The following is a 13,749-nucleotide window of genomic DNA, read 5'->3' on the forward strand; positions in this document are numbered from 1 at the left end:
TTCCTGGGGCTGCGGGCCGGGGTGGACGAAGCCCCGTGGCCTCCAGCCTGCTGGAGCGCGGCGCCGTGGCTGCCCCCGTTCCCACGTGTCACCCCACAGACGCCCAGCAGCCGGGCTTGGGAACACCGAGGGCGAAGGGGGGAAAAAGACCGAAAGAGGCTCAGGGCTGAGGAAAATGCGCAGGGGCTGGAGGGATTTATGTGCGATTTGATTTTACATGAACATCTTGTGCACAAGAAGAGGCGACTGGGCACCTGTTACTGGTGAGTTAATAGCTTAGGCACGCGTGGTAACAGGGACACAGCACCGTGGAGACCCGATCAGCTCATGTGGCCACAAATTACACGAGTGACCAGAGAGAGGCCGTAGAATCTCTGCCGGGGAATCTCTGAAAGATAAGGTGCACACCACCCGGCCTCCTTTGAGGGGCTCTGAAATGCAGGTGGAGCGCAACTCTTAGAACCCTCTGAATCACGAGGACGAGGACCAGCAGCTACTTCTGTGCACGAAAAGCGTCGCACTCTGCGGCTAACTCAGGGGTGTGCCCTTGAGCAAGTCACTGGCCTGTTCTGTCTCTTTTTTTTTTTTTGAGTCGGAGTCTCACTCTGTTGCCCAGACTGGAGGGCAGGGGCCGCTCCTGGCCACTGCAGCCTGGACCTGCTGGACTCCGGCGATCCTTCTGCCCCAGCCTTCCAAGGAGCTAGAACTACAGGCACTCGCACTACCACACCCGGCTAATTTTTTTATTTATTGTAGAGTTGAAGTCTCGCCAAGTTGCCCGGGTGGGTCTCGAACCCGCGGGCTCAGGCGATCCACTCACCTCAGCCTCCCAAAGCGCGGGATTACAGGCTGAGCCACCCAACCCGGCTCTGTTTCCTTTTCATTTGCTGCAGGATGAGGGATTAGACTAATTGACCTCTTAAAGTCTCTTGCGGCTCTGACACTCCATGATTAAATGGAATAATGTGTGAGCAATTGCTTTGAAAACTGCAGGGTACTGGGGGTCTTTTTGTTGTTATTTTTATACAGATAGAGATGACCTGAGAGTTCATTAAGCTCTGAGACTGGTTGTAAATCAGGCCGTCCACTGCCTACCAGCTGAGACTGAGACAGGGCATTTGTTTGGCCACAGGGTTTCTCCAGGCCCGTGAATCAGTATTATTGCTTCTGCTTCTCCCGTCCACCCCGAGCCTGGTTGTGCAGCCGGAGCCAGTCACTGTTCTCACTCTGCCTTGGTTTCTACACCTCAGCTTGCCTTTTCCTCCCTCCTGTGATTCAGATGAATCGTGCTGTGCCTTTGCCAAGCTTGGATTCCCTGGAAACAAGACTGCAAGTCTGGAGGAAAGAGAAACAAGAACCAGCCTGGTTTGCCACAACTGGCTTTTTACCATTCCCCTTTCTCTTACTCTGTAATTTGTCCCAGTCTACTGGGGGCTCGGGGATTCGTGGAGATGGGGAAGACAGAGAAAGACAATGACTGGGAACAGTCGTAAAGGAGCAAAACCAATACTCACCAATTCAGAAGCAGGGGACTTCACCTAGGCTACCAGGAGAATCAAACAATCCTTATACACTATTAAAAAAGAAAATTGCTAAAAACGATGGGAGCTTAGTGGAGAGTTTGGCTCTGCTTAGGCAGGTCAGAGCCATCTTCAGGGGAGGTGATAGCTGGGATATTTCTTAAGGCGGGGGAAGAATTTTCCTTTTAGTGAGAGGTCCATCTAGGCTGAGGACAGGGCCTGAGCAAGGCAGAGAGACGGGCGATGACACGGTTGGGCTTGGGTCTCTTGGGAAAGGCCAGTCACCAGGGGTGTTGCGAGCTCAGGTGAGGATGGCAGAACTGGAGTTGCAAGACAGGACTGTGAGTGGTCCTGTCTGTCCTGTTAAGGAATTTGGACTTTATTCTGCAGGAAGTGGAAAGCAAATAGGACAGATGGGAGAGGTCAGTGGTGAAGAACATTGTTTTTCCAATCTCAGGTTATACAGTGAAATTCAGGTCATGACTGGCATTTTAAAAACATCAAGAAGTACCTTGGGAGGCTGAGGTGTGTGGATTGCCTGAGCCTGTGGGTTCGAGAACCCCCCCCCCGGCAACTTGGCAAGACCTCATCTCTACAATAAATCAAAAAATTAACCGGGTGTGGTAGCACGCGCCTGTAGTTCCAGCTACTTGGAAGGCTGAGGCGGAAGGATTGCAGGAGCCCAGCAGGTTGAGGCTGCGATGGCCGGGAGAGGCCACTACGCTCCAGTCTGGGCGACAGAGTGAGACTCCAACTCAAAATAAATAAATAAATAAAACATCAAGAAAAGTATAGAATGGGATAGACAATGTCTAGGTCCATGCAATGCATGCCGTACGTATTGTTTCATGAAATATATGTGTTTGTGTGTGTGTTCTGGGTCATGGTATAAAATATACTCATTACTTTAGGTCATGGTCAGAAAAGTCTGAAATTCACTGGAATTGCAGATCTTTCATGCTGAATTAGAGGAAGGGTGGGTTGGGGCGGGGGAAAGAGTAGGAATTCTTGGAAACAGGATAGGTGACTGGTCTTCCCTCCCACTTCAAGTTCTTGAGAAGGACATTGCTTAAGCTTTCCAGAGAGTTTCCTGTTCTCTTCCAAGACCTCCTCCACAGAGGAAAGGTGATTGCATTTGCTCTGCAGAGTAGTGGAGGGGCTCGTTGATGTACTTGGTACTCTACTTTGTTGGCCTCACAGTGCATGTCCTGTGGTCCAATCGTTGGCTCGGTTCCTTCCCATCTCTGCCACAAGACCCACGTGGCCCTGATACAAATCATAACCCTGGAACTTAAAAACGATGGTAATTTTCCATTTTTCTTACTTTTCTTTTGTTGAGTTGGAGTCTCACTCAGTCACTGGAATGCCAGACTGGAGTGCAATGGCACACTCCCGGCCACCGCAGCCTCAAACTGCTGCGCTCTAGCGATCCTTCCGCCTCAGCCTTCCAAGTAGCCGGAGCTACAGGTGCACGCTACCACACCCGGCTAATTTTTGATTTATTAAAGAGACGAGATCTCGCCAAGTTGGTCGGATGGGTCTTGAACCCATGGGCTCAGGTAATCCACTCGTTTTGGCCTCCCAAAGTGCTGGGATGACAGGCTGAGCCACTGAGCCCGGCCTGTAGTTTTCCATACTTCTAATGAAACATTATGCAATTACTATGGCCAACGTTTTGGGGTAGTACTACCAGTGACTGCTATCCAGACATCAGTGAGGATGGAGACATCATCCACCATGCGTGAATAACGGCCTAATGTTTAAAGCACTAAGGAAGGCGATTTCACAATCTCCCCTGGTCAGCAATACCAGTGTCTTAACAGACCTGAGGGTGGAAGTGCTCACTGGGGACAGTGTAGTTCCCTCTGGATGCAGTTATAGCACATCTCTTTTGCCTTGAGAAAACAGGAGGGCAGCTGGCATCTATCTGCCCGTGACACACCCATGACTTGAAGACTGCTTCGAGGAGTCTGTGTGCTTTTTCCCAGGCAGCCTGACATGCAGGAGGGGCCCATGTACTTTCCTGAGGCCAGCCATGTGGAGAATGTTGCTCTCTTGCTCTAATACAACCTGGTCCAGTCTGTTTCTTTTCAAGGTGACCGACTTTGTGCACTTTTAGTTACACGTTGTGCACGGCCATGCCCTCCTCTCCTCCTTATCCTTCCCCAAACCAAACCTATGCGAATGGCAGGTACTGCTTCTGTTCAGGTAACTCTAGAGACACAGCCTCTTGGGTGCGCACCTTCAGGACAAACATACCCCCATCTCTCTTCGGACTCAACCGATGTGCATATTCTTCGTATTTGAGCTGGGACTTTTCGAGTTCCCCGATCCTGACTGGCTTCTAATCGATAATAACAAGAGCAGCCTCCCACAATCTGAACACCACTGTGTGCCAAGCTCTGTGCCAGGCACCTTATAGATTCTGCAAACCTAGAGATATTATATCTCTTTTATGGATAAAGAAACTGAGGCTTGGGTATTGTTCACAATAGCACAACCAGTTTATAAGCAAGTTGAGTTTCAAAGTTAAGTTTTTCTAGATTGTAATCCCACTCTTTGACTCCTGATAACGCTATTTTCCCTGACCCCCTTTGGGAGCTTGGAATACCATCTTTCTGTCTGTCTCTCTCTCTCTCCCTCCCCATTTTAGCTTAGAAAAATCATGGAAATCCTTTTTAGAGAGAAGGTCTGCATGGAATTTAGTCCTGTATTGGGTCTTATGTGGAGGAAGGATTTCCAAAAGTTACGATGTCCGGATCCCTGCCTCTTGACAAACTTCTCTAGCAGTGAGAGGAGGGGCTGTTCTCAGTATCAGGTAGAGACAGAGAGAGGAGGAAAGTGCTGCTATTCACACAGCTCTAGGTCTAAAGAAGCTTGAGCTGAGTCAGCTGTGCAACCCACTGTACCTATCCCACACCTCTTTCTTCACCATTTATTCGTTCCTGATTGCGGCTCTGCCCTCCATCTCTGCCTTCCTTTGGTCATCAACTATCGTTTACTGTGGCGGTCATTCCACAAATATTCGAGTAGGGCAGAAGACCAGCCATCAGTCAAGAAGAATGACGTTCTTCTTGACAGTTATCCAAGACTTAGGACACTGACCGTTCTGTGGCCAAGGGTAGGATCCAGGCTGTTCAGATGCATAGGGAGGGCATGAGGGGGAAGTATACACATCTGCAACTGCCAGGCTGGAAGAGCATCCTTTTGACCAACATAGGCACCTTACCTGACGTAACTGCTGTCCTTTCTTCCCTCTACTTGGAACAAGGGGTTCTAAGAGTTTCCTGAGTTGGAATGCCTTCTGTGGGTCCTCTGAGCCAGCCTCTCCCATCTGACGCAGGAATCTGCACTGGAACTTCCCTCACATTGCTCATCTAGCTTCTTGGACACCCACAGATATGAGCTAACTTGTATCTACTGCGTTTTTGGAAAGCTTTATTTGTTCGGCAATTCATAAAACTCTCTGTTGAGCTTGATCCAGTTCCCCAGTACTTCCCCCCTTGGGTCCCCTTTCTACTTCTTGGGCTGACATGGAGAAGCTCTAACCCCCCTTCCCTGTGACAGCCCTTCAAAGATCCGAAGGCAGACATGGTGTCATCCTTAGTCTTCCTCAGTCTGAGGATGTCCAGTTTGTGCCAGTTTGGCAGCTGTGCTGGTGCTCTTGGTAACACCAATCTCACTTGCAGGGCATACCTGAGGAAATGAATAAGTAATGAGCTTTTACCATGTCCCAGCCCCTCTCCAAAACGTTGTCTAATTCTGTTCTCATGTCCAACCTGTGGGATAAGAACTCTTTATATTTTATAGACAGGAGAACAAATTCATTAGGTTAGGGGTTTAGGCCAGGATCATGGAGTTGGCAATGGACAGAACTAGCACGTTAATATGAGCCTTTTCCTCGACGTATGAGCCTCGCCAGGGCAGGGATGGTGCAAGACATCAGAGATGCAGCCTTGTCCTTCTTAGCTAAGTATGAGGAGAGAGGTGAGATGATCTGGATGTCTGCAGTCTTAAATCTTACTTGGTAGACCGTTTTCCATCTGCATTTCTCCCCGCTGATTCTGGCTATGGATTCTAACAAGATCCAGGGCAGCCCCTCCATTTTTGCCAGTGGAGAAACTGAGCAGAGAGATGAGTGATCTTTGTCCATGTTGACTCGGACTGAGTATCAAGATAAGAATTAAATTTCCAAATCTCAAGGACAATTGCTTGAATGCACAAACAGAAATGGCTAATTTCACATGTTTGCATGGAGCAGAAAATATTGGAGACATTTGTCACTTTTCCATAATATTTTTGGAATACAGGAGCCCTCTGGTGGCCAAAATAGTAGCTGGAAGGTGTCCTTGGGAAAGTTAGCTGAGATTTCCTACCAGAACTCCCCTTGGTGATCTCCGGCTTTGTTTGGGGTCACCCCCTTTCCATTTTGCCTCTTCCTATTCTCGTGGAGGGTTACTTGCTCTCTGCACACCCTTTTTTCTTCTCTCCCTCTCGAGTTCCTTTCTGCACCTTCCCCTCCAGCCCCAGCTGTCACCCCTTATCCCCCTGGAATCTCTCCTCCCTGTCATCTCTGGCCTCAGAGGACCCTTTCTGAAATCTGGCCAGTTCCCCTGTGGCAGGTGCTGAGCGACAGCTGCTGCCTGTGCTGCTGCTTCAGAAATGTGGAATTCAAATCCCTTGTGGGTGTTTAGAGCCTGCAGATGGATTAACTGATGATGCCTGTTCATCAACAAGCATTTGGAGCGTCCTACTGAGCATGCGGGGAGGGGTGGTGGTCCTGGTCATCCCCCAGAAGCAAGTTCTCTTGGAAGAGCAGGTGAGCTTCCTCCCACTTGGGCCCAAGGAGCTGGCCACACAGTGCCTGGTTCCTGGGGTTGACCAGCTATCCTGAGCTGAGCCATTCTAGGTTTCTCTGTATGGCTCTTAATTGTGCAGAAGTCTGCTGTCCTCATTATCGTCCTCATGGAACGGTCTATTCTGTAAGGTCATGCCACACAATAGCCAATAAATAGCAAATGAAGACCCACAAAATAGCTAATCCACCTGTTGGTAATTAAGAATTAACCATTGATCCAGAGGCAGAAGCTACACTGGCGGATTCGGTGAACCAATGAAGAGGGAGAAAGCTAAGACAGGGCAGGGGCAGAAACTTGGATTAAGATTTTAGATACAGTCATCCTGGCTTCTAGCACAGCAAGGTAATAGGGGCAGCGTGCCACTTAGCACTTTGGACTCTTGAGGAAAAGACCTTCTATAAAATAAGCTGGTGACTTTATTACATGATGGTGCTTAACAATTAGTGTCTTAATAACAGGGCAATTGGGTGAGATAGGCCAATTCATTACCCTCACTGCAGAGATAATCAGGAAAGCCTTCACAGGTTCCAGAGTATGTTGCAAGAGGGTGGAGTACAGGGCTCCTGGACCTGTGAGAAGGTGCAGCCAGAAGCAGGGCTCTGGGGAGAATCATAAAGTTTAGAAAGCTACAGGTTTCCGTTGTCTGTAAAGAACTGGCTAGGGAGGGCAAAGAGGGTGCTACGGTCATTGCACTAATTCACACGGTCCAGCTCTGCGGAGAGATTGTGCAGTAGTGACAAAATGCAGCTGGGTTCCTACTGCCACTACCTGCCCAGAAAACAGGGGAGGCCTTTGGATGAAGCGAGATGAATTTAGCCTCTGACTATAAAGACTCGGGCAAGATCAGAAAGTCTTGGCTGGAGGCTGCGGAATTCTCCCCTCTAGATTGTGAGAAAGCACAGTGGTGTCTTTTTGGAGGCCCACAGGCGCTTGTGGGGGAAGGATGCACAGGAGTTGACCTCAGGATGTTCTTCCCAGGCCTGTCATTTTGGAACCGTCTCAGGCTTCTTGTTTCCCAGCCTTTCATGGATTTTAAAGTATGTCACTTCCAGGGGTCTGGAGTGAAAGGGTGGTGCTGGCGTGTGTGCTAAGTCCATCATCTTCCTCCAACTTGCCGTCTTCCTTCTCGTCTTCACCTCCTGCCAAACCACAGAAGCCTCCTAGCTTCTGACATAGCTTACAGGACTTTCTATAATTTTGCTTTCCCACTAGGAACCCTTACGTGAAGGCAGCTGTGCATGGTTGGTACAGTTTTTCCCCTTGGTTCCATGTGTGTGCACTTAACATGCTGTCCTCTTCCGGTAGAGCCGTCCGCAGTGATGTGGTTGGTTCTCTGTTCTCACACAGAGCTTCCGGCAAACACCCTGGACCACGTCTATTAAATGTGCGTTGTGTCTCACGTGGCTTCCCCAGGCCTCAGTGTCCACGTGGATGCAATGGGGAGATTTGAACCAGATAACCCTGAAGGGCATCTCCAGCTCTGAAATGTACTACTTATCTTCCATGAGTAGTGGAAGGCTCCAAAAGAGGCTGCCAGCATCTCAGGGGCAGGGGAGACCCTTGCCTGTGGTGTGCCCAGGGTTCCCGCTGGATCCTGGCCCTTCAAGGCAGGGTGCAGGGGTTGGGAGTGAGAAACATTCAAGTACCTGCTGGTAGATGAACCGCATTCGGTCGCTCCCCAAGAGAAAGCTAACGTGGGGCTTGAGGGGAAAGAGACATCGAAGAGGCGGAAGGACAGGTTCTTTTACCTCTTACCTGTGTGTCTCCTGTGCGCTGTGTTCTTGACCTCCACTCATTAGGAACTGCCAGGAGTCACCCACGGCTGGCCCGAGCTCTGTAGGAGAAGAACATTAACAGCTGCACGTTCAAGCTCATGCTTCAAAGCAGCGGTTGGGGCTGAACTGTCAAGAGCCGGAGAAAAATGCTCCTCACCCCGGTAGGAGCTGGGAGAACTCTCCTTTCTCACGGCAGGGCGGGATTTATGCTTTTCTATGAAAATGTTTGTGTCAGCGGGCAAAAAAAGGCTAGAGGGTTTGGGCACGGAGCCGAGGCTTTTTTGAAGGGCAGGATTCCTCAGCTGTCATCAATACCAGTGGAAGGGGAAACAGGTGGTGAATCCCCGCTTTCCTTGCACAAATATCTTAAGTGCGTCATGAAGCCCCTCTGTCCTCCCACCCCGCAGTGTCTTCGTGCTTGCAGCTTCGGAGGCCGGAGCTTCTCCCCGACCAAGTGGGAGACCCACTTTGCCATTCACCGCTGGTGCCTGGGCCGAGCAGACTTTGGTCCCAGGAGTCCCATTCCCTCCCTCAGATGACCGGGGAAGAGGCTGGTCCACCTTCCTGCTCTCGGTTGGCTTAGGGGTTGTCCCTGGAAACATGTCTTGTTCTATTTCTGATAGCCAAGCTCCAAAATAAAAGAGTTATAGTTGCCAGACGGGCAAGGTGGGAAGTCTTGGCAGCGGCTTTGGGCGAAACCAGGAAGAACATGATGAGGCCAATTGAAAGAGAACGTCACTGGTTTCTGACGAGGGGGTGCGTGCGTGTCAGAGGAGCAGGGCCGTTGGGGCGGACTTTTCTCGAAAGGCGGAGAGTGAGGAACAGAGAGAGGGGCTCTGCGTCCCACTCAGAGAAGGGGAATGCTCTGAGAAGCGGAGGAGGCTATCAAGTAAGGAGGCAGAGTATTATCTGAGGGTCTCTTGAAAAAATCAGTAGGTCTTGCAGAAATAGAGGAGCCGGTCAAGCTCACTCTGTGAGCCTGGGGATGGGTCTGCTTACATCAGCAGAGGGGAGAGAGAGACCCAGAGCTTAGGGCTGCAGTGCGCCCTGTTAAGGTCTTTCAGGCCGGTCCTTTCATTTTGCAGGCGAATAAGCCAGGGCTTATTGTTGGAGCACTTGAGAAGTTCAGACTTTTTCTAGTGCGGGACATTTTCTTTTATGGCCCTGGGAGAAAAACGGAGTTTGGAGAGAAACAGATTCAAGTGTGACCTTGGAGGATAAGCACACCCACCTCTTGGGGCTGTCGCGAGTAAATGAGAAAGTGTGTGCAAAAGCCCCTGCCCCAAGCTTGGCACAGTGCCTAACAACTCTTGATGAATAGTCGCACCCTTCCTTTATGACTACAGCTGGACTTGGCTAATTGTGATGACGCTCTGTTGTGAGAGGGGACGGACAGACATTCGCCAAGTGATGACTATGCCAGGCACACGCGCGTTGTGGTCTAGACAATCAATGACGAGGGTCACATGAGTCTGAGGAACAACTGTAAAAATATGAACCGTTGCAGTAACAGAGAGTAGCAGTGGTGGTGAGGGCCAGGCCCTAGAGACAATATAAGAAATGAGGGAAGGCGACAGGAAAGGGGAAGCTTTTCTGGAACCTAGCCCTTTAGCGGACTTCAGTTTTCGATAGCGGGTCATCTCGGAGCAGGAGCTCTCTGTGGTCATTCGTTCATTCCCTGGACACTTATGGAGGGCCTCCTATAGGACAGTCCCTTTCCTAGGAGCTGGACACAAAGCGGCCCACAAAGGCAAGGTCTTCTCCATAAATGGAGATGACATTCTGGTGGAGGAAATAAACAAACAAGGAAATAGATAACTTTTTTTTTTGAGTCGGAGTCTCACTCTGTCGCCCAGACTGGAGTGCAGTGGCCGCTCCCGGCCACCGCGGCCTCGACCTGCTGGGCTCCCAGTGATCCTTCCGCCTCAGCCTTCCGAGTAGCCGGAACGACAGGCGCGTGCTACCACGCCCGGCTGATTTTTACTTATTGCATAGACGAGGTCTCACCGAGTTGCCTGGGCGGGTCTTGAACCCGCGGGCTCAGGCAATCCACTTGCCTCGGCCTCCCAAAGTGCTGGGATGACAGGCCGAGCCACCGAGCCCGGCCCACATGTTTTTAAGTAGCAACCGGACTTATTTAAAACCAAGGCAAAGGGATCGAGACGATGGGAGGGACAGCTGTTTTCGATAAGGAGAACGTCTCTGAGGCGGTGACACTTGGGTAGAGATCTGAACGGGAAGGGGAGATGGTCCTGTGAGTACCATGGGTGGGGCATGGATTCCAGGTGGAGGGAGAAGCATGTTCAAAGGCCCTATAAGGCATGTTTAAAGGCCATACAAGCCGGGCTCGGTGGCTCAGCCTGTAATCCCACGCTTTGGGAGGCTGAGGTGAGTGGATTGCCTGAGCCCGCAGGTTTGAGACCCGCCTGGACAACTTGGTGAGACCTCGTCTCTACAATAAATCAAAAAAATGAGCCGGGCATGGTAGTGCATGTCTGTAGGTCCGGCTACTTGGAAGGCTGAGGCGGAAGGATCGCCGGAGCCCAGCAGGTCGAGGCTGCGGTGGCCGGGAGCGGCCACTGCACTCCAGTCTGGGCGACGGAGTGACACTCCAATCAAAAAAGAAAAAAGGAAAAATAAAGTCCATACACAGGATGTGTAAGGGCCCTACAAAGAACGTTCAAAGGTCCTACCAATCACATATAAAGGCCCTAAGATGGAACCACGAGGCCGTGCGTCTGGAATGTGATGTTGATTCATGGCTGGAGATCTACGTTCTGCCTCAGCCTGAATGCAGGAAAGTGAAGACTCAGTGGGAGGAGACTCTTCTCTGGAGAACTCAGAAACAGACCTGGGACAACCCTCTCAGGATAAGGCTAGCAGTGAAGGAGCAGACGGGGGACCCTGCATCTTCGAACCTTCTAAGACATGAGAAGAGCCCTGAAGGCACTTGGTGACTAGAAGTGAGAATCTGAGAAAGGACACCTAGAATCGGAACACGGAGCCATGTGACTCTGTACTGGCCGAGACTCTGTCATTGTCAAGTACCCAGATGCAAATTCATCAGCAGCCTCAGAGGACTAGGAAACTTTCCCCAAATCCTCACTTTTCCTCACTAACCTGCTTGGGATCATCAGATATGAATTTTTGCAGTTGCCTTTAAAAATATTTATACTGGGCTGGGCTCAGTGGCTCAGCCTATAATCTCAGTGCTTTGGGAGGCCAAAGTGAGTGGACTGCCTGAGCCTGCGGGTTTGAGACCCACCCGGGCAGCTCGGTGAGACCTCGTGTCTACAATAAATTAAAAATTAGCTGGGCGTGATAAGCGCGCGCCTGTAATTCCGGCTACTTGGAAGGCTGAGGTGGACGGATTGCCGGAGCCCAGCAGGTCGAGGCTGCAGTGGCCAGGGGCGGCCACTGCATTCCAGTCTGGGTGACAGAGCGAGACTCCAACTAAAGAAAAAAAAAATATTTATACTGGTTGAACTCTGTGGCTCAGCCTGTCATCCCAGCACTTTGGGAGGCCAAGGTGAGTGGATTGCCTGAGCCCGTGTTTTCAAGACCCGCCCAGGCAACTTGGCAAGACCTCGTCTCTACAATAAATTAAAAACTGGCCGGGCATGGTAGAGTGCACCTGTAGTTCCGGCTACTCGGAAGGCTGAGGTGGATGGATCTCTGGAGCCCAGCAGGTTGACGCCGGGGAGCTTGTGAGCGTGCCACTGCATCCCAGCGTGGGTGACAGAGTGAGACTTCAACTCAAAAAAACAAACAAGCAAAAACCCAAAAACATTTATACTGCACCACAGTATTGTCTCTGGTGGACTGCACAGCAGGAAGTGAGCGGCCGGTGAGTGAGCAAAGCTTCATCTATATTTACAACCGCTTGCTCGCATTATTGCCTGAGTTCTACCTTCTGTCACATCAGCGGTGGCATTAGATTCTCATAAGAGCACGAACCCTGTTGTGAACTGTGCCTGTGAGGGATGTATGCTGCACACCCTTATGAGAATCTACTGCCTGGTGACCCGAGGTGGAGCTGAGGCAGAGAGGTCTGACTGCTCATCCCCGCTCCCCCAAGTCCGTGGAGAACTTGTCTTCCATGAAACCGGCCCCTGATGCCAAAAAGGTTGGGGACTGCTGCCTTAGACCACATCCAATGCACACAGTTCCCACAGACACGAAGCACCCAGCACAGAGTCCTGCACACAGTTTGACGAGATGAGTGCCTATTATCCGATAAGCACCATAGGTTTGCCACTCGCCTACTAAAAGGCCTGCGTTTAAATTTATCCTACCTTTTCTCCCATCCAGGCTTCCAGGGTGACCCCAGGCTGTAGGCTTATGGAAGCGACAAGCCAGCTATATGACTTTCTAAATGTCACTCATCTCTGTCTGCACTGTTCTCCCCACCACTGATGGGTTCTTGCGGCTCCGTGGCATGGTGAGAGCAGCACTGGGCTGGGGGCACTGCTTCTACGAGTGACTTGCTGTGTGACCTTGTAGCCAAACCTGGATGCCAGGCTACTCATTCCTGCGTTTTCTAGGCCACTGGCGCAAGATGTTAAGAAGACTGAATCGACAGCATGTGCGCTTTGTGAGCCATCAAGTGTACACGGAGGGCGCAGGCATCGTGCCAGGGACCCTCTCGCCAGCCTCCTCCAGATCATTCCAGTTACCTCTTGCGGAACCTTTCCAGCTGTTAAGTTCTGATTTCCTTTTCTGGGGAGGTGGGGTGGGGGGAGGGGTGTAAGTGAACACTGAATTTGCCCAATGACTAACTAAGGTTGTTGACTTTGGACTGTGATGTGCTACCTCGACTCATCCCCCAACCCTTTAGGAGTCCCTGGAGTCCATTGGGTCGATAGCTTAACGGAATCGTCTATCAGGATCCCCAGGTTCTTTCCAAGGACAGAAATATTCAGAACCCAGTTTCCTGTCGTTCTTGTGAGTTCGACGCCCTGCATGAGGAATGAGCTTCTGGTCTGTGCTGTCCATTGTAACTAGAGGCCTCGAGAGTATGGAAGGAGTGTAAGGAACACTCGAGGAGCACAGGTCAAACGGGAATGAAGAGTGCACACTTGAGGGTGACAGCATGCAAAACGAAGTCAGTGACAATCTACCGGAACCGAGTGCCAAGGAACACGGCGGCGCCAGAGGAAGAGGGCTGGCCTTTGCAATATGGCTGCCTTCTCTGCCAGATGTCTGCTGATCCAGAGTGTCATCTTATGCCATTGTCTGCAGCCCGGTAAATGTCGACAGGATGGGGCCGGGGCGCTTCCTTGTACGACGGGGAGTGGCTTGTAGGGGGAAAGGGCACCCCATCCTGAAAGTGAGAGGCTCCACCAAGGTCTGGAAGACCAGGGGGGAGAGAGGAAGGCTGGATCAGGGCTTAGAAACAGAGCCAAACTTGGCTCGGCAGGGAGTTTCCCGGGCACGAGGACCCCGCGGGGTTTGATACCAGGGCCTACCTGTGACTCTGCTCAGCACAAGCCCTGGCAGGAGGCTTTGACTCGCCGGGGCTGAAAGGGAGCCTGGACCTTGTCACTGAGACCGTCCTTTGTCAGGCCCAGGAGGCTCTACAGCGTTACTCCAGAG

General features: G+C 51.1%; 1 long non-coding RNA gene across 1 annotated transcript; it reads right to left on the minus strand.

Annotated features, from left to right (window-relative positions):
- Positions 1 to 5,138: 5,138 nt before the first annotated feature.
- LOC103267597 lies at positions 5,139 to 13,749 on the minus strand. Its single transcript, XR_504758.1, has 3 exons — positions 13,623 to 13,749; positions 8,135 to 8,213; positions 5,139 to 5,216 (listed from the first exon to the last, which is right to left on the minus strand). It is a non-coding gene; the product is annotated as an uncharacterized LOC103267597 (long non-coding RNA).

The sequence above is a fragment of the Carlito syrichta genome, unplaced genomic scaffold, assembly GCF_000164805.1.
Source record: "Carlito syrichta isolate Samal-C Ts95f unplaced genomic scaffold, Tarsius_syrichta-2.0.1 Scaffold308185, whole genome shotgun sequence".
In the NCBI taxonomy this organism is placed as follows: domain Eukaryota; kingdom Metazoa; phylum Chordata; class Mammalia; order Primates; family Tarsiidae; genus Carlito; species Carlito syrichta.